The 25,011-nt window shown below is 41.8% G+C and overlaps 1 pseudogene; it reads left to right on the top strand.

The window, feature by feature from the left end:
• Nucleotides 1-25,011, top strand: part of LOC139536727 (probable ATP-dependent RNA helicase DDX10) — a 121,073-nt pseudogene that overhangs the window by 73,463 nt on the left and 22,599 nt on the right.

Raw genomic sequence — 25,011 nt, 5'->3', positions numbered from 1 at the left:
ACCATGGGACCACGCAGCCATCATACCGCTCAGGAAGGAGACGCGTTCTGTCTCCTAGAGATGAACATACTTTGGTGTGAAAACTGCAAATCAATCCCAGAACAACAGCAAATGACTTTGTGAAGATGCTGGAGGAAACAGGTACAAAAGTATCAATATCCACAGTAAAATGAGTCCTATATCGACATAACCTGAAAGGCCGCTCAGCAAGGAAGAAGCCACTGCTCCAAAACCGCCATAGAAAAAGCCAGACTACGGTTTGCAACTGCACATGGGGACAAAGATTGTACTTTTTGGAGAAATGTCCTCTGGTCTGATGAAACAAAAATAGAACTGTTTGGCCATAATGACCATTGTTATGTTTGGAGGAAAAAGGGGGACGCTTGCAAGCCAAAGAACACCATCCCAACCGTGAAGCACGTGGGTGGCAGCATCATGTTGTGGGGGTGCTTTGCTGCAGGAGGGACTGGGGCACTTCACAAAATAGATGGCATCATGAGGGAGGGAAATTATGTAAATATATTGAAGAAACATCTCAAGACATCAGTCAGGAAGTTGAAGCTTGGTCACAAATGGGTCTTCCAAATGGACAATGGACCCCAGGCATACTTCCAAAGTTGTCAAAATTGCTTAAGGACAACAAAGTCAAGGTATTGGAGTGGCCATCACAAAGCCTGACCTCAATCCTATAGAAAATGTGTGGGCAGAACTGAAGGTGTGTCCGAGCAAGGATGCCTACAAACCTGACTCAGTTGCACCAGCTCTGTCAGGAGGAATGGGCCAAAATTCACCCAACTTATTGTGGGAAGCTTGTGGAAGGCTACCCAAAACGTTTGACCCAAGTTAAACAATTTAAAGGCAATGCTACCAAATACTAATTGAGTGGATGTAAACTTCTGACCCACTGGGAATGTGATGAAATAAATAAAAGCTGAAATAAATCATTCACTCTACTATTATTCTGGCATTTCACATTCTTAAATAAAGTGGTGATCCTAACTGACCTAAGACAGGGAATTTTTACAAGGATTAAATGTCAGGAATTGTGAAAAACTGAGTTTAAATGTATTTGGCTAAGGTGTATGTAAACTTCCGACTTCAATTGTACATCATCCAGGAGGATCCTCTTGATGGGGCTGTCCATATTGTGATATGGCCATTTCTTGTAGAGACTCCTCTTCCAGGAGACTGCCAAACATGATGACAACACTACCCCAACGGGTGTTGCTGGGCAGCTTCAATGTGGCGCTCTTATTCTTCTCACTTTGCTTGGTGAGGTAGATTGCTGCTATAACTTGATGACACTTCACATACCTAACCTTTTCCTTGGCTCTCTTGTAGAGTGTATCCATTGTTTTCATTGCCATGGTGTCCTTTAGGAGCAGATTCAATGCATGAACAGCACAGCCAATGGGTGTGATGTGAGGGTAGGACTCCTCCACTTTAGACCAAGAAACCGTCATGTTTGCAGCATTGTCTGTCACCAGTGCAAATACCTTCTGTAGTCCAAGGTCATTGATGACTGCCTTCAGCTCATCTGCAATGTAGAGACCGGTGTGTCTGTTGTCCCTTCTGTCTGTGCTCTTGTAGAATAATGGTTGAGGGGTGGAGATGTAGTTAATTATTTTTTGCCCATAAACATTTGGCTACTGATCAGAGATGATGATTCTCTATGATTTGCTTGACTTTCACTTGAACTCTGTTGAACTCTGCATCCCGCAAATTAGTAGATAAAGCATGTCTGGTTGGAGGGGTGTATGCTGGGCGAAGAACTTTCAGAAATCTCTTCCAATACACATTGCCTGTGAGCATCAGAGGTGAACCAGTTGCATCCACAGCTCCAGCAAGACATTCATCAGCATTTCTCTGACTATCTTCCTCCATTGAGTCAAAAACACTTCTGATTCCAGGAGGACCATGAGCTGTTGCTATCGATAAGGTGTCTGATTCATAATTTTCACCTCGAATAGAAGTAGAGGGACTTTTGTCAAAGGTTGCTTGATGTGAGCTCTGAGGGAACTTTATGCACTTGGCCAGAGGATTCTGCATCTTTGTTTTATTAACATTTTATTTCACCTTTATTTAACCAGGTAGGCTAGTTGAGAACAAGTTCTCATTTACAACTGCAACCTGGCCAAGATAAAGCAAAGTAGTTTGACACATACATCAACACAGAATTACACATGGAATAAACAAACATACAGTCAATAATACAGTAGAAAAAGTATATTAACAGTGTGTGCAAATGAGGTAGGATAAGGGAGGTAAGGCAATAAATAGGCCATGGTGGCAAAGTAATTACAATATAGCAATTAAACACTGGAATGTTAGATGTGCAGAATATGAATATGCAAGTAAAGATACTGGGGTGCAAAGGAGCAAGATAAATAAATAAATACAGGATGGGGATGAGGATGAGGTAGTTGGGTGGGCTATTTACACATGGGTTATGTACAGGTGCAGTGATCTGTGAGCTGCTCTGACAGCTGGTGCTTAAAGCTAGTGAGCGATACAGTGGGGCAAAAAAGTATTTAGTCAGCCACCAATTGTGCAAGTTCTCCCACTTAAAAAGATGAGAGACGCCTGTAATTTTCATCATAGGTACACTTCAACTATGACAGACAAAATGAGAGAAAAAATTCCAGAAAATCACATTGTAGGATTTCTTATGAATTTATTAGCAAATTATGGTGGAAAATAAGTATTTGGTCAATAACAAAAGTTTATCTCAATACTTTGTTATATACCATTTGTTGGCAATGACAGAGGTCAAACGTTTTCTGTAAGTCTTCACAAGGTTTTCACACACTGTTGCTGGTATTTTGGCCCATTCCTCCATGCAGATCTCCTCTAGAGCAGTGATGTTTTGGGGCTGTTGCTGGGCAACACGGACTTTCAACTCCCTCCAAAGATTTTCTATGGGGTTGAGATCTGGAGACTGGCTAGGCCACTCCAGGACCTTGAAATGCTTCTTACGAAGCCACTCCTTCGTTGCCCGGGCGGTGTGTTTGGGATCATTGTCATGCTGAAAGACCCAGCCACGTTTCATCTTCAATGCCCTTGCTGATGGAAGGAGGTTTTCACTCAAAATCTCACGATACATGGCCCCATTCATTCTTTCCTTTACACGGATCAGTCATCCTGGTCCCTTTGCAGAAAAACAGCCCCAAAGCATGATGTTACCACCCCCATGCTTCACAGTAGGTATGGTGTTCTTTGGATGCAACTCAGCATTCTTTGTCCTCCAAACACGACGAGTTGAGTTTTTACCAAAAAGTTATATTTTGGTTTCATCTGACCATATAACATTCCCCCTATCTTCTTCTGGATCATCCAAATGCTCTCTAGCAAAATTCAGACGGGCCTGGACATGTACTGGCTTAAGCAGGGGGACACGTCTGGCACTGCAGGATTTGAGTCCCTGGCGGCGTAGTGTGTTACTGATGGTAGGCTTTGTTACTTTGGTCCCAGCTCTCTGCAGGTCATTCACTAGGTCCCCCCGTGTGGTTCTGGGATTTTTGCTCACCGCTCTTGTGATCATTTTGACCCCACGGGGTGAGATCTTGCGTGGAGCCCCAGATCGAGGGAGATTATCAGTGGTCTTGTAGTCTTCCATTTCCTAATAATTGCTCCCCCAGTTGATTTCTTCAAACCAAGCTGCTTACCTATTGCAGATTCAGTCTTCCTAGCCTGGTGCAGGTCTACAATTTTGTTTCTGGTGTCCTTTGACAGCTCTTTGGTCTTGGCCATAGTGGAGTTTGGAGTGTGACTGTTTGAGGTTGTGGACAGGTGTCTTTTATACTGATAACAAGTTCAAACAGGTGCCATTAATACAGGTAACGAATGGAGGACAGAGGAGCCTCTTAAAGAAGAAGTTACAGGTCTGTGAGAGCCAGAAATCTTGCTTGTTTGTAGGTGACCAAATACTTATTTTCCACCATAATTTGCAAATAAATTCATTAAAAATCCTACAATGTGGTTTTCTGGATTTTTTGTTCTCATTTTGTCTGTCATAGTTGAAATGTACCTATGATGAAAATTACAGGCCTCTCTCATATTTTAAAGTGGGAGAACTTGCATAATTGGTGGCTGACTAAATACTTTTTTGCCCCACTGTATATGAGTCTCCAGCTTCAGTGAGTTTTGCAGTTCGTTCCAGTCATTGGCAGCAGACAACTGGAAGGAAAGGTGGCCAAAGGAGGAATTGGCTTTGGGGGTGACCAGTGAGATATACCTGCTGGAGCGTGTGCTACGGGTGGGTGCTTCTATGGTGACCAGTGAGCTGAGATAAGGCGGGGCTTTACCTAGCAGAGACTTGTAGATGACCTGGAGCCAGTGGGTTTGGCGACGAGTATGAAGCGAGGGCCAGCCAACGAGAGCGTACAGGTCGCAGTGGTGAGTAGTATATGGGGCTTTGGTGACAAAACGGATCGCACTGTGATAGACTGCATCCAATTTGTTGAGTAGAGTGTTGGAGGCTATTTTGTAAATGACATCGCCGAAGTCGAGGATCGGTAGGATGGTCAGTTTTACGAGGGTATGTTTGGCAGCATGAGTGAAGGATGCGTTGTTCCGAAATAGGAAGCCGATTCTAGATTTAATTTTGGATTGGAGATGCTTAATGTGAGTCTGGAAGGAGAGTTTACAGTCTAGCCAGACACCTAGGTATTTGTAGTTGTCCACATATTCTAAGTCAGAACCGTCCAGAGTAGTGATGCTGGACGGGAGGGCAGGTGCGGGCAGCGATCGGTTACATAGCATGCATTTAGTTTTACTTAAATTTAAGAGCAGTTGGAGTCCACGGAAGGAGAGTTGTATGGCAACCCCGTTCCGCAAGCAGAACCCCTCGCCAACAGTCAATGAAATTGCAGGGCGCCAAATACAAATCAACAGAAATCTCATAAATCAAATTTCTCAAACACGCAAGTATTAGGCACCATTTTAAAGATAAAATCCTCGTTAATCCAGCCACAGTGTCTGATTTCAAAAATGCTTTACAGCGAAAGCTCCACAAATGATTGTTAGGTCACCACCAAGTCACAGAAAATCCCAGCCATTTTTCCCGCCAAAGAGTCACAAAAAGCACAAATGGAGATAAAATGAATCACTAACCTTTGATGATCTTCATCAGATGACACTCATAAGACTTCATGTTACACAATACATGTATGTTTTGTTCGATAGTGTATATTTATATCCAAAAATCTCATTTTACATTGGTGTGTTATGTTCAGTAGTTCAAAAACATGTTATGATTTTGCAGAGAGCCACATGAATTCACAGAAATACTCATTATAAATGTTTATGAAAATTCAAGTGTTATGCATGGAACTTTAGATACACTTCTCCTTAATGCAACCGCTGTCTCAGATTTTTTTTTTTACTTTACGGAAAAAGCATAATCTGAGAACGGCGCTCAGAGCCCAAACCAGCCAAAATAAATATTTGCCATGTTGCGCAGTCAACATTAGTCATAATAGCATTGTAAATATTCACTTACCTTTGATGATCTTCATCAGAATACACTCCCAGGAATCGCAGTTCCACAATAAATGTTTGTTTTGTTCAATAATGTCCATCATTTATGTCCATTTATGTCAAAATAGCTTATTTTGTTAGGGCGTTTGGTAAACAAATTAATTATATGAAGAGTGCCTTGGTCCTCCTTTCTTTTTGATGACCAATTTACCCCTTTTACCAAAGAGCACCTTCTATCTACCAAAATGTACTATTGTGTACGCTTCCCTTCCTCCTCTTTCTACTAAATCCAAAAGAGCGTTCAGGTCCAGTTGGACAAAAAGTTCAAAAAGTTATATTACAGGTCGAAGAAACTTGTCAAACTAAGTATAGAATCAATCTTTAGGATGTTTTTATCATAAATGTTCAATAATATTCCAACCTTAGAATTCCATTGTGTGTAGAAAAGCAATGGAACGAGAGCTACCTCTCATGTGAAATGCGCATGACTGAGAACGAGGCTGCTGGCAGACCCCTTAGTCAAACAGCTCCCATCCGGCCCCCCTTCACATGAGAAGCCTGAAACAACGTTCTAAAGACGGTTGACATCTAGTGGAAGCCTTAGGAAGTGCAACATAACCCATATCCCACTGTGAATTCGATAGGGGCTGAGTTCAAAAACTACAAATGTCAAATTTCCCAGTTCCTGTTTGGATCTTTTCTCAGGTTTTTGCCTGCCATATGAGTTCTGTTATACTCACAGACATCATTCAAATAGTTTTAGAAACTTCAGAGCGTTTTCTATCCAATATTAATAATACTATGCATATATTAGCATCTGGGACTGAGTAGGAGGCAGTTCACTCTGGGCACGCTATTCATCCAAAACTGAAAATGCTACCCCCTATCCCAAAGAAGGGCCAGAAGTATACAGAATGGTGTCGTCTGCGTAGAGGTGGATCAGAGAATCACCAGCAGGAAGAGCGACATCATTGATGTATACACAGAAGAGAGTCGGCCCGAGAATTGAACCCTGTGGCACCCCCATAGAGACTGCCAGAGGTCCGGACAACAGGCCCTCCGATTTGACACACAGAACTCTATCAGAGAAGTAGTTGGTGAACTAGGCGAGGCAATCATTTGAGAAAACAAGGCTGTTTAGTCTGCCAATAAGAATGTGGTGATTGACAGAGTCGAAAGCCTTGGCCAGGTCGATGAATACGGCTGCACAGTAATGTCTCTTATCGATGGTGGTTATGATATCGTTTAGGACCTTGAGCGTGGCTGAGGTGCACCCATGACCAGCTCTGAAACCAGATTGCATAGCGGAGAAGGTACGGTGGGATTCGAAATGGTCGGTAATCTGTTTGTTAACTTGGCTTTCGAAGACCTTAGAAAGGCAGGGTAGGATAGATATAGGTCTATATCAGTTTGGGTCTAGAGTGTCTCCCCCTTTGAAGAGGGGGATGACCGCGGCAGCTTTCCAGTCTTTGGGAATCTCAGACGATACGAAAGAGAGGTTGAACAGGCTAGTAATAGGGGTTGCAACAATTTCGGCAGATCATTTTAGAGAGGGTCCAGATTGTCTAACCCGGCTGATTTGTAGGGGTCCAGATTTAGCAGGTCTTTCAGAACATCAGCTATCTGGATTTGGGTGAAGGAGAAATGGGGGAGGCTTGGGCGAGTTGCTGAGGGGGGTGCAGGGCAGTTGATCAGAGTTGGGGTAGCCAGGTGGAAAGCATGGCCAGCTGTAGAAAAATGCTTATTGAAATTCTCAATTATAGTGGATTTATCGGTGGTGACAATGTTTCCTAGCCTCAGTGCAGTGGGCAGCTGGGAGGAGGTGCTCTTATTCTCCATGGACTTTACACTGTCCCAGAACTTTTTTGAGTTTGTGCTACAGGATGCACATTTCTGTTTGAAAAAGCTAGCCTTTGCTTTCCTAACTGCCTGTGTATATTGGTTCCTAACTTCCCTGAAAAGTTGCATATCACGGGGGCTATTCGATGCTAATGCAGTACGCCACAGGATGTTTTTGTGCTGATCAAGGGCAGTCAGGTCTCGAGTGAACCAAGGGCCATATCTGTTCCTGGTTCTACATTTTTTGAATGGAGCATGCTTATTTAAGATGGTGAGGAAGGCACTTTTAAAGAATAACCAGGCATCCTCTACTGACGGGATGAGGTCAATATCCTTCCAGGATACCCGGGCCAGGTCGATTAGAAAGGCCTGCTCGCTTAAGTGTTTTAGGGAGCGTTTGACAGTGATGAGGGGTGGTCGTTTGAGCGCAGACCCATTACGGATGCAGGCAATGAGGCAGTGATTCCTGAGATCTTGGTTGAAAACAGCGGAGGTGTATTTGGAGGGCAAGTTGGTTAGGATGATATCTATGAGGGTGCCCATGTTTATGGATTTGGGGTTGTACCTGGTGGGTTCATTGATAATTTGTGTGAGATTGAGGGCATCAAGCTTAGATTGTAGGATGGCTGGGGTGTTAAGCATGTCCCAGTTTAGGTCACCTAGCAGCACGAGCTCAGAAGATAGATGGGGGGCAATCAATTCACATATGGTGTCCAGGGCAGAGGGTGGTCTATAGCAAGCGGCAACGGTGAGAGACTTGTTTCTGGAAAGGTGGATTTTTAAAAGTAGAAGCTCGAATTGTTTGGGTACAGACCTGGATAGTAAGACAGAACTCTGCAGGCTATCTCTCTGTAGATTGCAACACCGCCCCCTTTGGCAGTTCTATCTTGTCGGAAAATGTTGTAGTTAGGGATGGAAATTTCAGGGTTGTTGCATTCTTCACATATGATTTGGCACAGTATTTGCAAATGTACACAGCTTTTCCTTCTACATTAGCTGCAGTGAAATGTCTCCACACATCAGATGGTGCCCTTGGCATTATCCTATAAAGATTAGAAAATAAATAGTAAAAAAACAACAAATACAATTCAATGTACAGATAAAGTTAAGCAGTTAGATTAAACAACTCCTTTGTAAGATAAATGTTTTAAAATGAAACATGTATGGAAACAGGTGAATTAACACTCCTCAGATAGCAGGCTCAAGCAAGCTAAAAACCCACATGGTAGCAAAAACTAACTAGCAGAAATTGTTAACAAGTTAGAAATGATTTAAAACACACTTTGCTGTAGGCTACTATTTACTAGTTAACAAAAAATCTTCTATGTCATATAAAATATATTCACCCCACCCAGTATTGTAATCAAAACCAGAAAGCATGTAGTCCTTGACTCAGACAGTGTAGTAGTGTGGGCTCAATAGTATCTCATTAGTGTGCAAGATCTTGAGAATCAGCTGTACGTTTGATGGAAGAATGTACTGTACATGCAGAGGGTTGCAATTCCATTGAATTGGGGATAGTTTAACCAAAATATGCCACAAGACCTAGAATTGCCTTGTGTATCCCACAAAAAATGTTCACTGTTATAAGCTTTATTTTTTTAATGAATTTAAGCAAAATTCCCCAAATTCCTATGGAAAATTTCCAGAAAATGTTGGTTAATTTACCGGAAAGTTTACGAACCTTTGCAACCCTAGTCATGGCCTAGTGCTCCTCGCTAGCTCTGTAAAATGCTTTAGACACCCCCAAGACACCTTTCCCCCACAGCTCATATCTAGTGGGCCTGAAAACCAATGAGAGCCAGGAGCTAGCTCTCCTCCCATATTGTCGGGGCCTATATAAAATCTGCGTGTGCGGAGAACGCAGACGGCATAACGGAATTCAGCAATATTAAAACATTTTGGGAATCAACTAAATGTATTAAACTTGGGCAAATTAATACATTTTCATCAAAAGACATTAACAAAATGCATCAGTGACTTGTATTTCCTGCAACTTTCTGAAGAGGCAATGGCACGAGAATTTAGCTTCTGTGTGTGTGTGCGCTGTACGCGTGTCTTCCAATTTGTGTAGCCGTTAGTGAGGATTCTAATGAAAACAGTCTTCTGGTAGATGGAAAGGATTTCCCCAAAAAACTCAATTAGTTAATTACAAAGTAACCTATGCTTACCTTGCAGAATGATATGATTATTTGCGTCAATCGAGGATATTTGTTTAGAAAAATCATCACGTGCTCTACAGAAGCACAGCTAAATAACAGCCTCCTGCTAGGTGTGTACTTAGCTACACACCAAAAATCAATATTTTCATACATTTTTTTCAGACCTCAAATGGTCTCCTGATGTAGTTTTAAGCATTGAACATAATTTCGTTTTTGTTATAAAAAAAAAAGTGTCAGAGAGCAAAAACCTGAAAAAATTGACATTTCAGAAGTCTGGAAAAAACAGAATTTAGGGGGGAAACTAAACGTAATAAGACGAAAAATGTAACATATTTTATAGGGCCCTATATCAGGGACAAATTAAGAGGGATGGCTGGAGGACATTGGCTGTCCCCCCCATTCCACCACACACACATAATGCAAACTGTGGTTTTCACAGGGTGACATTTGGAGCAGAAATGAAAAACACATGAATCAGCTTCTGAATTTCCTAAAGCAGTCTCCCCACGCATCTAATTAGGCTTCTGTTTTAACACACTATCCTTATTTCCCCCTCCAGTGGGGGGTTTCACTCCAGTGTCAAGTTGTTCACTGTGATCAGTTGTTCTCCCTGAAAAGTGCCGTTTTGGCCTAATGATGGCAGAGGTTTGCTTTATTTTGAACTGTGTTTTGCATGTCAGCTTGGTTAGTGTTTGGTTTCCCACCTGAAGGACGTGACTACCTCTCGATACTCTGATTGCGACCTGTCTAACCACTCCTCTGTCGCTCTGCTCTCTTTCCATCCTCTCGCTCACTCTCTCTCCTCTGACCCATGGCCAATTTATCAGAGAATGTAACTCATCATAAAATGAAAAGCTACATGGAACATAAAAGTTAAAGCATATCCTCTCATGGAATCTCTGACAATCAAATGAATTACATCCATTTCACCAAAAAACAACGTGCCCTGAAAGGCATGGATTAAACTGCTCTATACGACACCAAAGTCTGGTAAGATTGACATTGCTCTTAACTCATTCTCTCCTTTCTCACAGGAGAAGAGACTGAAGGAGAAGGCTGCCAGAAGAGAAGCCAGCAAGCAGCACACTGAGGTAAGTCTCCCCCTCCTCCATTTTACAGCACAATTTCTTCTCTCCCACCCTGAAAAGCATATCCATCACAACGTTAATGGTTTTGATTCCAGGCACTAGCTCCTCTTCACTCACGCTACATTCAACCTTGGCTGTTTAGTTATATATCTGTCAGGAGGGTGCAATTGAACTCCAGTCTAGCTCCAACAGGGGAGGCAGTCTTTAAAGGTCTTTGTAACAAAGGCAGAAGAACATTCTCTCCTCTTCACCCTACTGTATGTCAGACATGGAATGCTGAGTCCCCTGTCGCCGATGTAGCACTTAGCTTTCAGATTGGAACATAATACATTGAGAGAATGGGTTGATCACAATGGTACAGTACTTTACATTGTCTTCAATGTCAGCCCCTCTAGTGAGTTATGTGAATTGTTATATCTACACAAAAGGGGACATGTTTTTCTGCAGACAAATGCCAAACGCTTTAGAGAGTATCTCCAGCTGAGTCACAGCTCCACTTATGCCACCTACAAGGGAGGATGAGAGAGAAGTGCCTTGTCTTATGTAAAACCCCTGTCACAAAGCATCCGGGGTGTCTTCAGCAGAGAAGAGTGCCCCTCTTCCTCTCAGTGTAATATTAAATCCCCCTCTTCTCAGCCCGTCAGTCTGCTCGCCTGCTGGATTCGTCTTGCGTAATGTGAAATTAAAACTGTGTTCATCCTCAGCAGGATTACCAAGCTCTCTTCATTTCTCTCCTTCTCGCTTTCTCTCCCTCTGTGTCAATCAACACACCCGATGCCATTGCATTAATGTTGGTTTACGGCGATAGATACTCTGTAGGTGTTAGGGCGGCATTTCTCTAATCCTGCTTCCGGTAGCTCAAGTCTTCTGTTGCCTCCTGTTACTCTGGTGTATAGCCTACCTCACGTCTCTTGCTCTTTTTAGCCCTCCTATTTGGCCTTGCCAGAGACGTGGGAGACAAATCCACCAGATAACTGGACAGGAGGAATATGCAACATCTGAATGCGGCATGATGTATGGGACTATTTTTCGACTCAGTGGAGTCTCCCCCACATGAAAACCTCCTATTGGTTAAATCAGACATTTATTGACATTTTCCAGTTATCCTCCCTTTCATTGGGTTCAGAAGCCACATTTCCCATCTTTCTTTAAATCAGGCAATTTTTTAAAAGTAGCTTTCTTCTCCATTCCAAGTCTGATCTCATGTTTTACCAGCTGTACGTTAAACCAGGCCGGTTCTTCCTGGTATAAATGGGGGCTGTGTGTATTGACCCATGCTCCGCCATGCCGAACACTTCTCCCGCTGCCGTCCTCCCACTCGCACACAGAGACAATTTGAGTATTACAGGCTGTCTCCACTGGGCAAAGGGCCTTCAACTCTCCACCGTCCTCTAATTTATCATCCCTAACACTGTTCCTGAAGCCTGCGAGCGCAACAATGGTGGCCTCAATAAGGCAGCAGGCCAGACTTATCCAGGCTAAAGCAGATCAAATTGTTGGCGGCGTTATTGCTTTATAGGTTTGTTAAGGATTTGGAGGGAATTGGGAATATCTTGGGTCAGATATAGAATGTTAACAACAATTAGTGCCTTCTACCATGCCGTTGAGGGAGTTAAAAAAAAATGTAATTTGAAGTTTTATGTAGTTGTGTGGTCCCTTAGTTTTTTCAGTTCTTACATATTTCATTTAGATGTTCTCTGGGCAGGATTTAAAAAACACATAAGATACACCATCTTGTTTCTAAGGGTGCTATTATTGATTATTTAGGCACAATGCTCAGTAGTTGGATAACTTAAGGATATTATACACATTTTTATGTAAGATCTGACTCTGACAAATGACTGGGCTCATGTTTTCTCACAGGAATATGTTGAATCCAGAGGATTGATGCAGAATGAATCGTGTTTGGTATCAGCTACCTGTGCCATCCAGTCTGTCACTGAGGCCCAACCAGACACAGAGAAGCTCTGCTGCATTCATATCTGCAGCTTGTTTGCCTGTGTCCAAACAATAATTAATCTCACTGTTAACTGAAAGTAAATGAAGGACTTGTCACAGCTTGAGGTGGAAGCCATTAACTCATTTATTTACCCAACTGAAAGTGAAGCAATTTATTTTTTCTGGTTCCCATTAATTCCAGAAGCACAAAAGTAAAATCTTGTGTAATTGCTTCAGATGTTTAAGTTCTAGGGGGAGACATGTTAGTAAAGATCCTAAAACGAGGAGCGGAAGCAGGAGGTAGTTCTACCTGTCCTCTTTTTGCAAGTTATGAGCAAGTCTATGGGCCAAATGTCCCCTTCCGAAATTCGAAAGATGCGAACACCTGCAAAGTCGTGTTTTGTCCAAATGATCAGTGACAAGAAATCTGTGCACCGGAACAAAGTTAATTGTTAGTTGTCGCATCCCGCAGTCTGACAGATTCAAAGATACCGGTTATGTTAAATGGGTTTGTCCACGAGAGATTACGTTCCAAGTGACACCTATCTGATTTTATTTTCGTAACATATTTAATTTATAGGCTCTATGTTGGTAAAAGTCCTGATGAGTCCTCACTCAAACCCTACTGTTTCTAGTCGTGTCTACACTTGACAATTACATGCGACTTCTGCTATCAGAATACGAAGCTCGCATTGAAAAGATGAGTCTCAATGCACAAATGTTGCTTTGTGGTCTGATTGTGTTCATATCTGTCTGACCACTTCAGGAGGTGGCCAGGGATGCGTTGTGTGCAGATTTCTCCTCAGTCTGTACACAATCAGGCTACCGAAAGCACATACAGTGGGCGACATCATCAGCACTCCTCCCACAAGTCTCCAAAAATAGTGTGTTTTTGGACAGAGGGGCACCTTTTCATTATAATGTTGGATGAAATACATTCCTAGAGTGTGGGGAACGCGTTTGCTGCCCTCATAAATGCTAGTTAATGTTTAGAAGGGGGAAAAATTATGTTTGGCAAGAGTTATAGGGCGTCGCACAATTTTCCCAGCGTCGTCCTGGTTAGGGTTTTGCCGGGGTAGGCCGTCATTGTAAATAAGACGTTATTAACTGACTTGCCTAGTTAAATAAAGCTTTTTAAAAAATGCTCGTTTGCAATCCCTTTAGCGTTGCTTGTTACCTTGCTGGCTAGCAACAGAGGTTAGCTGGCTACTTAGCTACAGTAGTTAGCTACTGCCATCAGCTGTTGTTATTATTGTTATTATCAATAGATACTGGCATTTGAATATAGCGCGGGAACGGACACCATGTGGACGAATGACATGTTCGGAATTCTATGATCAGAACTCCGTTATCAGAATAAAAAGCTGCATGTACTGTCAAGTCTAGAAACGGCCTCTGACATTGTCATAACTACAATCAGAATCTTTAATGTCCACAATAGCATTGGGAGTCAACTCCATTTAAATTTAGTCAATTGAAGGGAGTTTAAATTCCACTTTAAGAGTTAAAAATAAATGTCACACTCACCAGGTTTCCAGCCAACCTTTTTATGGGAGTAAGGTACATGTCAGATGAATATAAATCACAACAGGCCTAATAGAAAGAGCTAATTTGTCGGTAAACTTAAATGTTGACAAAACAAAATACACTAGACAAAGTGATCTTTTTTTGTTTGTAAAATTAATAATGCGATAAATGGCGGTGGAAACGCAGTTTATTAGGCTACACATGAGTTATGATCATCTTCACAGGGTGGTGAAAGTGCATGGTGATGAGCCTGATGTTCCTTTCCAATAAATATTGAGGGTCTTATTCTGGTGACATGATGATCCACACTTGACTGCTGTTTGACAAATAATAATTATCTCATATACAGTTGAAGTCGGAAGTTTACATACACCTTGGCCAAATACATTAAAACTCAGTTTTTCACATTTCCTGACATTTAATCCCAGTAAAAATTCCCTGTTTTAGGTCAGTTAGGATCACCACTTTATTTTAAGAATGTGAAATGTCAGAATAATAGTAGAGAGAATGATTTATTTCAGCTTTTATTTCCTTCATCACATTCCCAGTTGGTCAGAAGTTTACATCCACTCAATTAGTATTTCGTAGCATTGCCTTTAAATTGTTTAACCTGGGTCAAACGTTTTGGGTAGCCTTCCACAAGCTTCCTACAATAAGTTGGGTGAATTTTGGCCCATTCCTCCTGACAGAGCTGGTGAACTGAGTCAGGTTTGTAGGGCTCCATGCTCGAACACGCTTTTTCAGTTCTGCCCACAAATTTTCTATAGGATTAAGGTCAGGGCTTTGTGTTGGCCACTCCAATACCTTGACTTTGTTGTTCTTAAGCCATTTTGCCACAACTTTGCTTGGTGTCATTGTCCATTTGGAAGACCCATTTGCGACCAAGCTTTAACTTCCTGACTGATGTCTTGAGATGTTGCTTCAACATATCCACATAATTGTCCTTGCTCATGATGCTATCAATTTTGTGAAGTGCATCAGTCCCTCCTGCAGAAAAGCACCCCACAACATGATGCTGCCACCCCGTGCTTCACGGTTGGGATGGTGTTCTTTGGCTTGCAAGCATACCCCTTTTTCCTCCAAACATAACGATGGTCATTATGACCAAACAGTTCTATTTTTGTTTCATCCACCCAGAGGACATTACTCCAAAAAGTACGATCTTTGTCCCCATGTGCAATTGCAAACCGTAGTCTGGCTTTTTTATGGCGGTTTTGGAGCAGTGGCTTCTTCCTTGCTGAACAGCCTTTCAGGTTACGTCGATATAGGACTTGTTTTACTGTGGATATAGATACTTTTGTACCTGTTTCCTCTAGCATCTTCACAAGGTCCTTTGCTGTTCTGGGATTGATTTGCACTTTTCTTACCAAAGTACGTTCATCTCTAGGAGACAGAACGCGTCTCCTTCCTGAGTGGTATTATGGCAGCGTGGTCCCATGGTGTTTATACTTGCGTATTATTGTTTGTACAGATGAATGCGGTACCTTCAGGCATTTGGAAATTCCTCCCAAGGATGAACCAGACTTGTGAAGGTCTACAATTTTTTTTTCTGGAGGTCTTGGCAGATTTCTTTTGATTATCCCATGATGTCAAGCAAAGAGGCACTGAGTTTGAAGGTGGGCATTGAAGTACATCCACAGGTATACCTCCAATTGACTCAAATTATGTCAATTAGCCTATCAGAAGCTTCTAAAGCCATGACATTTTCTGTAATTTCCCAAGATGTTTAAAGGTACAGTCAACTTAGTGTATGTAAACTTCTGACCCACTGGAATTGTGATACAGTTTATTATAAGTGAAATACTCTGTCTGTAAACAATTGTTGGAAAAATTACTTGTCATGCACCAAGTAGATGTCCTAACCGACTTGCCAAAACTATAGTTTGTTAACAAGAAATTTGTGGAGTGGTTGAAAAACTAGTTTTAATGACCGACTTCAACTGTAGGTAGCCTACTCGCACTGTACTGTGAGCTGTTGGCTAGTGCATGCGTGCCAAGACCAGTGTGGGCACATTTTGTTATTTAACTGCCCAATTGGGATGAAACCCATTTAATAGGGCTGGAAATTCCCAGGGACCTTATGATACGATATCGCAATACTTAGGTGCTGATATATGTATTGCGATTCTCACAATTTAAAATCCTTCTTTAAACTGTCTACTCCCCTTCTTCTACTCTGATTGAAGTGTATTTATAAGGGATCATAGCTTTCATCTGGTCAGTCTGTCATGTTTTGTACACTCAGTGGATGTCTGCTGCAGAGCAACAAGAGCGTTTGAAAATTAGATTTGATCAGTCAGGGAAATAAGTTCTGAAAACACATTGGCTCACTATTTAAAAAGAAGTTGGAGGACAAGCTCTAGGATGAAAAATAGCAGAGTTTTGGCGCAGGCACAGCCAACTAGCGCTACCTACAGTAGTGTTATTTTTATTTTAACACATCGATATCTGGAGTCAAATATCAATATAATATCATCCAAAGATTATATCGCTAACTAGATGTTTGTTTTTCATGAAAATCTGTCACCAATTGGTTGGAAACCTATCTACCAACACACTTTTGAATTGTCATTTTAGTTCACCTCCAAAAACTGATTTAATTTCAAATTAAATTGAGCTCAACCTTGGTCCACAAAATGAATTATAAATCTGTTCCTTCCATGTAGAATGACCCGTCGTCATCCATTGAGGATTGTTTCTTTGACAAGTCACATTGCTAGTCTCTCTTCCCTAGCGCTGTTGGGTCATTCCATGAGAAAAGTGCCATATAATGGACAAAGGTTTCATAGGTTTCAAAATCTTTCATATATATGAGTAGTGAGTCACAAACAAAATGTTTTTTTGTGAATATGCCCATAGTTTTTCAAACCTACAATGCATTCGGAAAGTATTCAGTCCCCTTGACTTTTTCCATGTTTTGTTACGTTAAAGCATTATCCTACATTTGATTAAATGATTTTTCCCCCTCATCAATCTACACACAATACCATATAATGACAAAACGAAAACAGGTTTAAAAATACAAAACTGAAATACCTTATTCACATAAGTATTCAGACCCTTTGCTATGAGACTCAAAATTCAGCTCCGGTGCATCCTGTTTCCATTGATCATCCTTGAGATGTTTCTACAACTTGATTGTAGTCCAACTGTGGTACATTCAATTGATAGACATGATTTGGAAAGGCACACACCTGTCTATATAAGGTCCCACAGTTGGCAGTGCACGTTAAAGCAAAAACCAAGCCATGAGATTGACGGAATTGACAGAAAAATCTCTGCAGCATTGAAGGTCCCCAAGAACACAGTGGCCTTCATTCTTAAATGGAAGAAGTTTGGAACCACCAAGACTCTTCTTAGAGCTGGCCGCCTGGCCAAACTGAGCAATCGGGGGATATTTTGCGTTGGTCAGGGAGGTGACCAAGAACTCGATGGTCACTCTGACAGAGCTCTAGAGTTCCTCTGTGGAGATGGAAGAACCTTCCAGAAGGAAAACCATCTCTGCAGCACTCCACCTATCAGGCCTTTGTGGTAGAGTAGCCAGACGGAAGCCACTCCTCAGTAAAAGGCACATGACAGCCCGCTTGGAGTTTGCCAAAAGGCACTTAAAGGACTATCGGACCATGAGAAACAAGATTCTCTGGTCTGATGAAACCAAGATTGAACGCTTTGGCCTGAATGCCAAGCTTCATGTCGGGAGGAAACCTGGCACCATCCCTACCATGAAGCATGGTGGTGGCAGCATCATGCTGTGGGGATGTTTTTCAGCTCAGGGACTGGGAGACTAGTCAGGATCAAGGGAAAGATGAACGGAGCAAAGTACGAGAGATCGTTGATTTAAAATCTGCTCCAGAGCGCTCAGGACCTCTGACTGGGGTGAAGGTTCACGTTCCAACAGGACAACGACCCTAAGCACACAGCCAAGACAACACAGGAGTGGCTTCGGGACAAGTCTCTGAATGTCCTTGAGTGGCCCAGCCAGAGCCTGGACTTGAACCCGATCGACCATCTCTGGAGAGATGAAAATAACTGTGCAGCATTGCTCCCCATCCACCCTGACAGAGCTTGAGAGGATCTGCAGAGAAGAATGGGAGAAACTCCCCAAATACAGGTGTGGCAAGCTTGTAACATCATAAGCAAGAAAACTTGATGCTGCCAAAAGTGGTTCAACAAAGTACTGAGATAAGGGTCTGAATACTTACGTAAATCTGATATTTCATTTTTTTTAAATAAATGAGCAAAAAATTGTAAAAACCTGTTTTAATCTTAATCAATTTTAGAATAAGGCTGTAGCATACCAACATGTGGAAAAAGTCAAGGGGTTTGTATACTTTCCAAACGCACTGCATGTCATGATCCGAAAACAAATCAGTCATTGTTAACAAAACCAAATGATTAGCAAATTAATGCAAGACAGGTTTTTTCAGATTAACACAGAACATTTTACAAACAGATTTGTTGCTTTGCAAGCACAAGTGGTCACATATGTTTTTGTGAGTGTGACAACATTTGTGACACTACGGATTACATTTGTGACCTGCATTTTACACATCTGTGACTTGTCTTACGTAAGTTGCTCCACATATTTGTGAGTGGCCTCATATACTTATGAGTTGTGTTTTAATGGTCATTTTGTGCAGATATAAAATACAGAGCATCCTAAAGTGTCATTAGATAAAATTTTATATATCACAATTACTTTTAGAAATTCATGCTTTTGGTATGCTTGCTTCCTTTTCTCATTTCCTATATTAATTTCCTCCTATCCTAGCTTCCTTTCCTTGATCCCTTTCCTTTTTTCCCCTCTTTTGCTTTCCTAGCTCTTTAATCCCAACTCCTTTCCTTATATTTTATCCTAGCTTCTTTCCTCCATACCTTGCTCCCTTTCCTTACATGGTTTCCTCCCCTCCTTTCCTAGTTCTGTTTCTTCCTTTCCTAGCGTACTTTCCTTGCCCCCTTCCCATTCTCCCCTCCTTTGTTTTCCTATTTCCCTTTCCTCCTATCCTTTCCATCTCCCTTTCTTTTCCTCCTTTCCTATCTTAATTTCCTTGATCTGTTCCTTCCTTTCCTCACCTCTTTAGCTTTCCTAGATCTTTCTTCTTATCCTTTCCTTATTACTTTTCTTTCCCAAGCTTCCTTTACCAGCCCTTTCTTAGATCCCTTTACTGCTTTCCAAGCTTCCTTTCCTTGCTCTCTTTCCTGTGAGTTATGAATGGAAAGAAGGAAACGGAGCTAGGAAAGGAGGAAAGGGATCTCCCATCTGGCTCAGTTGGTAGAGCGTGGCGCTTGCAACGCCAGGGTTGTTGGTTTTGATTCCCACAGGGGACCAGTATGAAAATGTATGCACACACTACTTACTGTAAGTCGCTCTGGATAAGATCATCTGCTAAATGACATAAATGTAAATGAGCGAGGAAAGGATAGGAGGATAGGGTCTAGGAAAGGGAGTTGTTTGCAAATGTGCAGTGTTAATCTGGAAAAAAGTAGCATTCTGTATTTTCAAAACACATCTTTTGTTTGTGACTTACTGCTCATATATATTAAACATTTTGAAAGAAATCTCCATACACAATTTCTACTTAAGCATTTTGATATTTAACCAATATTGAATTTTAAAAGCCTGTTATATTAAATTAAGTTGCCTTTAATTTAGTCCACACGGAGAATTCAATAAATGCATTTTTTTTGTATGAATAAAGACTTCAGCCCCCTCTGACTTCTAGGAAGGTTTTTACCCCAAAATGTCTCCCAAGTTTTCACTATTGTAAAGCGCTAATTATTTCTGAAGATTATTATTTATTTCATATGATTAGTGAATCATGTAATGTGAACTGAACTTTCGTTTTAATATGATATTCCTTTAAAAATGTTTTCAAAAGAAACATTGAACATCATAGTATAAAAGCAGATGAGCTAGTTCTACTATTTTTCAAATCAAATTTAATTTGTCACATGTGCCGCATAGAACAGGTGTAGATCTTACAGTGAAATGCTTACTTATAAGCCCTAAACCAACAATGCAGTTTTAAGAAAATCCCCCAAAAAGTAAGAGATGATAATAAATAATTATAGAGCAGCAGTAAATGACAGTAGCGCGGCTATATATAGGGGGTACCGGTAGAGTCAATGTGCGGGGGCACCGGTGTCGAGGTAATTATGTACATGTCGGTAGAGTTAACGTGACTATGCATAGATAATAACAGAGTAGCAGCAGCGTAGAAGAGGGTGGGGGGGCAATGCAAATAGTCTGGGTAGCCATTTGATTAGCTGTTCAGGAGTAAGCTGTTTAGAAGCCTCTTGGACGTAGACTTGGTGCTCCGATACCACTTGCCGTGCGGTAGCAGAGAGAACAGTCTATGACAAGGGTGGCTGGAGTGTTTGACAATTTTTAGGGCCTTCCTCTGACACCGCCTGGTATATAGGTTCTGGATGGCAGGAAGCTTGACCCCGGTGATATACTAGGCCATACGCACTACCCTCTTTAGTGACTTGCAGTTGCCATACCAGGCAGTGATGCAACCCGTCAGGATGCTCTCGATGGTGCAGCTGTAGAACCTTTTGAGGATCTGAGGACCCATGACAAATCTTTTCAGTCTCCTGAGGGGAATAGGTTTTGTCGTGCCCTCTTCACAACTGTCTTGGTGTACTTGGACCATGTTAGTTTGTTGGTGATGTGGACGCCAAGGAACTTGAAGCTCTCAACCTGCTCCACTACAGCCCCATCGATGAGAATGGGGGCGTGCTCGGTCCTCCTTTTCCTGTACTCCACAATCATCTCCTTTTGTCTTAATCATGTTGAGGGAGAGGTTGTTGTTCTGGCACCACACGGTCAGGTCTCTGACCTCCCTATAGGCTGTCTCATCGTTGTTGGTGATCAGGCCTACCACTATTTTTGTCAATTTTCTGGTGTTTTGAGGTGGGGAAACTGAGCGGGTTGAGCATAACATGTCAACCCTATTACCCATAGACAGGCTAGAATTGTTTTAACAAGAGAAAAACATTTGAAGCTTGCATTCAATTGCCACTCTGTTGCACACAAACTTCCATTCCCCGGTCACGAGGGGATTTATGGCTGATTTAAGAAATCGTCAACCTTTTTACTTTATTTGGCACTTAATAGGCACATACTATAGTCATTTTTGTATTTAACCTCTTGATGAGAACCTGTTTTTCATAAATGTCAATGTGCTCTTAGACAGAATATTAAAATTAGGTGAAATCAAATGTTTTTTTGACGGAGTTGCACTTCTCAAATGGCACCAAATTGATGGAACAACCCTGTTCTTTTTTGTTAGTAGCGGGAGACTGCTTAAATTCTTCTCACCCCTCCAGCCCCCTTAAACTATCTTCAAGGGGAGAAGACTCTTATGAACTCCACTGCTGCAGACTCTGCTGGTCTTCAGAAGCAAGGGATTTGAAAGATTTCTTACAAAAGAGCTTTGGTGTCTTGAAAGGAGGAGGTTGACTTTCAAAGCAATAGATTGTAACAGTTCATTTAACGGCCTCTCTCATGTAGGCTTTGTCCCAGTGATAACATTGGTATTGAATCCTGTCATGGACATAATCTATGTGCTTCTGTCAACTGAGGTGACTTCAAACAAACTAAAATGCTAATGCTTACCATGGAGTTATTTCAGTAGCCATGTGTTTGAAGTTGGTTGATGATTTTATACATATACTTTGTTGATTTTATGTACTTCACGTGAAGTGCTTCCCAATATGTTGCATGGTGCAGTCGTGTAAAGAATATTTCATATACAAATCTGTTAGGCTTTGGAGACCCTTATCATCGTCACACAGACCAGTGCACAAACATGAACATTTTGATACTGGCCCTACTGAGGCCAGTTAGCTCACTTAGCTCACTGACATTTGAGTGAATCTGATTAAAACACCAATGGGAGCAGATGGACCCCCACTCCCATGCTTTTAAATAGAGATCTCTTAAGACCAAGATTTATCAAACAAAGCCCTCACTTCGGACAGATGACATTTTGCTCGATTCACTTCCACCCAAGAGAAGTGTATTACTGTGATGTCATGCCAAGAAAGCCACAATGCCCGGACTCTACATCAGAAGTTGAAGTTGGAAGGGATAACCGCTCTTTGTTGCCATTTTAAAAGTCAGCTTTGCAGAGAATTTGGCAGCAGCCCAGTGATGGCCAATCCAAAGTGTTTCTCTGCTCCCCTTGGAATGGTTATATCCGACTGAGTCAGAGATGCCTGGAAAGCAGCTGTTGTCATCCATTTCAGGAGGCTGTCCACAGGTTCAGGATGGCAGCTGTCATGTCCATTCTTTTCTCAGTATCACTTGGGGATACCTCGCATAGCAAGCATATGCAAATGCAGGTGTGTGGATGCAGCGATTAATCATCCAATCGATGCCTCGGCACTGGTGTAGGGAAGAGGTATCCATCCCACCCCTTGACAGCCTGTTTTCAATGGACCTGGTGGTGCTTTATGTGCTCAGTTATCACATCTATTTGGTACCTGAACCGAAGCTACTATTTAATGTCGTCTCATGACTGTCTTTCAATAGATACCCAAAAGCCCATCTCTTAAGTTTTTTTTAAGCACAGTAAATTAAGTATTGTTTATTACTTTGCTTGTCCGACCAAGGAACAGATTCTCGTTTTGTATATTGTTTTGCTGTCCAGATGGATACGAATTTTATCTAATGAGCTGTATCAATGTAAACTCAATGATTTTCAGATGTGTTCACTATCTAGTCTCATAACCTTCACAATATTATCTATAAACCCTCTTATATTTAGCTTTAAAAATATATATATATAATAATTCCCGGAAAGTCTTTTAGGTCTTTCTTTCTTTGATTATAATACCAATTACAAATGCAGGGGGAGATCTGCATGCACCAATGAGTGCAGACAGCCTAATATCTGACAGGTTAGTAATAAATGTTCCCTCCCTGCTGCCTGAGACTGCTTTACACATTTTCCGGAGTTAGACTTTCAGAGATGAAGCTCTAAATGAGAATCCTTCACCCAGGGGCCTGAAGAGATTTGATAAAAGTCCATCAGGGAGTGAGCTGTGGTGTCATGCCAGAGTGTCTCCTAAAATACTAACTTGCTCTCGTCTCATCAATCTGTCCACCGGTCTCTCTTATTACTCCCACATTGGGATTTAAATCTGATGTGGCCACACTTAGGTTTGTGTTTTGTGCATAGTTGTTGGCCCAATGTTGATACAGAGTCCATACATTAATCAGCAAATTCCTTCATTGATTGGAATATGGTCCTACCTCAACCCTGTGTAGCTCTGAACTACCCATGAACAGATTTTTTATCAATATTTTTTTCTTTCAACACAATCAGACCCTGTTCCACCTTCAATAATAATTCCTTGTCCTACGTCTTTAAAGGGTAGAAAGCATCATATCAAATGTATTTATAAAGCCCATTTTACAGATGCAGATGTCTCACCAAGTGTTTATTCAGAAACCCAGCCTAAAACCCCAGACAGCATGCAATGCAGATGTAGAAGCATGAGTTTTTACTTACCAATGTAACAACACAGTGTGGTCAAAGACGTAACGTAGTTGTAGTCCCGATGTGGTTACCTTTTCTTCTTTTTTTTCACCTTTATTTAACCAGGTAGGCTAGTTGAGAACAAGTTCTCAATTACAACTGCGACCTGGCCAAAATAAAGCAAAGCAGTTTGACACATACAACAACACAGAGTTAAACATGAAATAAACAAACATACAGTCAATAATACAGTAGAAAAAAAGTCTATATACAGTGTGTGCAAATGAGGCAAGATAAGGGAGGTAAGGCAATAAATAGGCCATGGTGGTGAAGTAATTACAATATAGCAATTAAACACTGGAGTGATAGATGTGCAGAAGATGAATGTGCAAGTAGAGATACTTGGGTGCAAAGGAGCAAGATAAATAAATACAGTATGGGGATGAGGTAGTTGGATGGGCTATTTACAGATGGGCTATGTACAGGTGCAGTGATCTGTGAGCTGCTCTGACAGCTGGTGCTTAAAGCTAGTGAGGGAGATATGAGTCTTCAGCTTCAGTGATTTTTGGAGTTCATTCCAGTCATTGGCAGCAGAGGACAGGAAGGAAAGGAGGAATTGGCTTTGGGGGTGAACAGTGAGATATACCTGCTGGAGCACGTGCTACGGGTGGGTGCTGCTATGGTGACCAGTGAGCTGAGATAAGGCAGGGCTTTACCTAGCCAAGACTTGTAGATGACCTGGAGCCAGTGGGTTTGGCGACGAATATGAAGCGAGGGCCAGCCAACGAGAGCGTACAGGTCGCAGTGATGGGTAGTATATGGGAGTTTTGTGACAAAACAGATGGCACTGTGATAGACTGCATCCAATTTGTTGAGTAGAGTGTTGAACGCTATTTTGTAGATGACATCGCCGAAGTCGAGTATCGGTAGGATGGTCAGTTTTACAAGGGTATGTTTGGCAGCATGAGTGAAGGATGCTTTGTTGCAAAATAGGAAGCTGATTCTAATTTTGGATTCGAGATGCTTAATGTGAGTCTGGAAGGAGAGTTTACAGTCTAGCCAGACACCTAGGTATTTGTAGTTGTCCACATATTCTAAGTCAGAACCGTCCAGAGTAGTGATGCTGGATGGGCGGGCAGGTGCAGGCAGCGATCGGTTGAAGAGCATGCATTTAGTTTTACTTGCATTTAAGAGCAGTTGGAGGCAACGGAAGGAGAGTTGTATGGCATTGAAGCTCATCTGGAAGAGGGGGATGATCGCGGCAGCTTTCCAGTCTTTGGGAATCTCAGACGATACGAAAGAGAGGTTGAACAGGCTAGTAATAGGGGTTGCAACAATTTCGGCAGATCATTTTAGAGAGGGTCCAGATTGTCTAACACGGCTGATTTGTAGGGGTCCAGATTTAGCAGGTCTTTCAGAACATCAGCTATCTGGATTTGGGTGAAGGAGAAATGGGGGAGGCTTGGGCGAGTTGCAGTGGGGGGTGTAGGG

This window comes from Salvelinus alpinus, chromosome 13 (genome assembly GCF_045679555.1).
Source record: "Salvelinus alpinus chromosome 13, SLU_Salpinus.1, whole genome shotgun sequence".
NCBI lineage: Eukaryota > Metazoa > Chordata > Actinopteri > Salmoniformes > Salmonidae > Salvelinus > Salvelinus alpinus.
The sequence above is the reverse complement of the archived record's forward strand: the minus strand, read 5'-3'. Positions and strand labels throughout refer to the sequence as shown.